Source organism: Leuciscus leuciscus (assembly GCF_965113295.1).
Source record: "Leuciscus leuciscus genome assembly, chromosome: 3".
NCBI lineage: Eukaryota > Metazoa > Chordata > Actinopteri > Cypriniformes > Leuciscidae > Leuciscus > Leuciscus leuciscus.
The window spans coordinates 5,035,067-5,039,268 of record NC_138727.1 but is presented as its reverse complement, the minus strand read 5'-3'; positions in this window follow the sequence as shown (position 1 = coordinate 5,039,268).

Genomic DNA, 4,202 nt, shown 5'->3' with positions numbered 1-4,202 from the left:
GTAGAGAGGATCCCGCTGAAGGCCATTAAAAATATAGGCAGTGACAGCCCTCTAACACTTGAAGTCATTAGCAAGCACTGGCTAATGATAACTGGGTGTAAGTTAGCTGGCCATCACAACTGTGGCTCTGACACATTGAGAAAATGTTTGAAAACGAGAGAGTTTGATGGTAAGGGAGAGAGAAAGAAGGAGTGCGATGGAGAGAGATAGTTAAATGAGGCTCTTGAGACGTGTAACATCTTGAGGTAAACTGATGGGTATGTACCTTATTTGATAAAGCTTAATGAAGAAGATTAGGCCAAACCTTTATGACTTTCTCTCTTCCGTAAAACACCAAAGGAGATATTTTGCAGGGATCTCCTGCCTGCTCTTTTCCATATAATAAAAGCTGATGGTTACTTTCAAGCTCCAAAACTGCTAAAAAACTGTTCATGAGAAGCCCAGACTGAAATTTAAATGATATCTGGTAATCTTCCCCTCCGGCGTAACTCTCAAATCTCATTTGTTCAAGAGCACATTGAAATACGTTGTGTCACGACGCATCGCATGATTAAGCTTTCAAACGGGCGTATAAATGTACTTTTACTACCTAAATTTGCCATATGTATTGAGTATTACAAATGAAACAACACATAAAATGTGATAGTTTAACAAAATAACCCACAGAGGGTTCTCACATTTTATTTAGCCTCCAAGACCAGAGGAAAACAAAAATAAATGATAAACTATAAATCAAGTCCTTTAGAATCGTCTTCCTTTTTATTATTATTTATATTATATATTATATTATATAAATTTTTGACATTCTCGTTACTGTAACATAAGACATTTAAAAATATAATTTTGACATTTTGTTTGGATAATGCTCATTCCTTATACTGGATACTAGTCAGTTTTTTTTTTTTTTTTTTGCATTATGACATACTCATAACTATAACATAAAAATTTGTTTCATACATATTGGGTGCTAATACATTATATATATATATATATATATATATATATATATATATATATTTTTTTTTTTTTTTTTTTATTATTATTAATTAAGCCTTTTTTTACATTGTGACATGTATATTTACTTGCATTGCTAATAACATTAAAATATATATCACAATATACTTAAGCATTTCTACATTATAGTGGCAGTTGTTGTACTGCCTTTAATTATTTGAAATGTTAATTAATTAATTAAATTAAATAATGCAAAATAGCAAATATTGTAATACAGAAAATAAGACTTACAGACAAAGAATATTACAGTAATGACAATCATAATTCAGTATTTTCACAAATCTGAAAATACTGAACATTTTGAAATAGTGCGAATATAATCGTTTCGGAGTAAAATGTCCTTAATTGTCCTGAAAATAATATCACAATGCAAAGCATTCTTTGGGTACTGGTAGATTTTCTTTATGCAATTTTCATTTTCTTTCTGAATTTTTTGTTTTTTTTGGAGGGGGTAACCTCTACATTTATTGACAGGTTTCGTGAGAATTACCCAGATAGTTCTGGCTCTGTAATGATTGGATGAGTCACATTTGAAGCAGGCAACATGTGCACAGCTGGAAGTGTGCCAAGTCTAGATGTCTATATATCAACTTAATTAACTATATTAATTGGCAGAAGAATTATTTGTATTAAGCTTAATGTAATTATTATTATTGAACCTGAACCATAAAGTTGTTGTCTTTTAATTGTTTGCTGTTCCTTCTGCTCTGTAAAAGCGATAAAGCATCATGAGTCAGTGCAGTACAGAGACCGTTATCATGGTTAATTCCTTTCCTTTGCTTTGCTTTGCATCATGCTAAACAGCACCCAAGAACTGTAGTAATGAGAATGTGGAGACTACACTCAAAATAATAATCCAGTAAGCGGAAGTATCCATTTAAACTCAAGATATGATGAAACACTTGAGTTCTAAGATGAAATTTTGCCACTCTACTGGTCAGAATTATTACAAATCCCCCCCCCCCCAAAAAAAAGTCCTTGCCCTTATCTGATGGCCTGGTGATATTGTGACCTGCCATCAGGGGAAGATGATGACTCTTGGCAGATTGCGATACGGTTCACCAGAGCGCCATTTCAAACGCCAATCCATGAAACGGTAAGAATGACCTTTCAGATGGGAATCTCATATCTTGCTTATATCTGCGGCTTATCTACAGGCATCTGATGCTCATTTTTCAACTGTAGACGTCTAAATTTACAGCTACTTGCTTCATCACCCCCTTCCCGCCGTCAGTGGCCAGCAAATAAAGCAGCGCGTAGGCAACTTTAAGGGAGCCGAGGACTTGACACAGCAGCCAAATGAATCTGCAAGAGAGACATGAATTGTGACATTGACTGTCCAATCGGTTTTTAGAAGGGATATAGTTAGATTCGCATGAGGGACCTTACTACTGGAGCACGCACTCACATATACATACATATCAACCCATAAACCTTGCAAGCTTTTTTTTCTATTTCACTGTATTCCAGTGCAGCCACGCCACAAATTTGACTTTTCCACATGACTGATCTCTCTAATAGCTGGCCGTTCGCTCCGACACATGAGTGCTAAAACCTTGTAATTTCTACATTGGTTGTTAGAACATTTCTCTCAGTTTTTATTTTTTTTTATTTTTTTATTATTATTTCTCTGTTCATCACGTTCTGGGCAGTGTAATGGAGGAAGTAATAATGAAAAGTCAATGGGAAATTATCTTTATTAACGCTTAGTCGAAACACTGTTCAAATGCAGTGGATAACTAGCTGTTGGTTCAATAATAATGTTAAAAATCACTGTGAATCACAGATACATATAAGCTACATGGCCGAGTCTCAGCCCGGGAGGTTTTCCCAGAAAAAAATAAATAAAAAACACCTTAGATATAGTCAGCAGTGCTTAGTTCTTGAGGGATAATGTCATTAGTGCCATTTGCTGAGGCAAGCATCACGATTACTCTCACGCCCACATAGGGTTAGGGTTTTTTTCAAAGATATTGACCTTAAGTGTGTAACTTCCCTAACACTGTGCTCTACAGACATGAGTGCCTCAAATCAAGTATCTTGTTGAGTAGAGATGTGCTGTTACTTTTCAAAGTAATTGGACTATATGATTTTTGCCAAGTAGACAATAAACGGCAAAGTATTCCATCAGACTTGCATTGACTTGAATTTTGTAGAGGTGGATACTGTTGACTCAGGCTAGTAAGCAGTCACCCAGAAGATCTTAGCAACCGCATAGCATCACAGAATGATAATATTAATAATAATAAAAAAACACTTAGATCCATTTAGCAATCACATTGCAAAACATTGGCAACCGTACCAGCATAGGAAACATTCTACATTTTATTCAGGTAATATAAAAGTGAAATAAAAACAAAACAAAATAAATGGTTCATCCATCCATCTGTAACCGGTCCTACTTGACCCGCTCCGAACAGGATTCAAACTGGTGTATTTTGCGTGGAAGGTGGGCGTGCTAACAAGGACACTAAAAGACTTCAGTCTCTAGCATCAGTCGCCAACGCGCATCTTGAGACCAGCGGTTACATAAACATAGCCATAATGTTAAGACAGTGTCTTAAGTTCTAGTATGACCAACTAGCAGTTAGTCAGGGGCAGTCAGTCTTAGTTTTCGGTATCAAAGTAGGCTTATCTATGTTTTTATGTAACTGATTTAAAAAAGCTATGAACCATCTTAAAGAAAATAAATTGATGTCTAACTTGTAAGACTAGTCTTAGAGGTTTATGCAACCGGCCTCAGGGGAGTGAGGTTTACTCGCACAGCTCTTACTAACTTGACTCCGTTAACCATTCATCCATCCATCCACCCACCCATCCATCCATCCACCCACCCATCCACCCATCCATCCAACCATCCACCCACCCATTCATCCACCCACCCATTCATCCATCCATCCATCCATCCATCCATCCATCCATCCATCCATCCATCCATCCATCCATCCATCCATCCATCCATCCATCCATCCACCCACCATCCATCCATCCATCCATCCATCCATCCATCCATCCATCCATCCATCCATCCACCCACCATCCATCCACCCACCATCCATCCACCCACCCACCCACCCATCCATCCATCCATCCATCCATCCATCCATCCATCCACCCATCCACCCATCCATCCACCCATCCACCCATCCATCCATCCATCCACCCAATTCTGCCCAATTTAAAGGGAT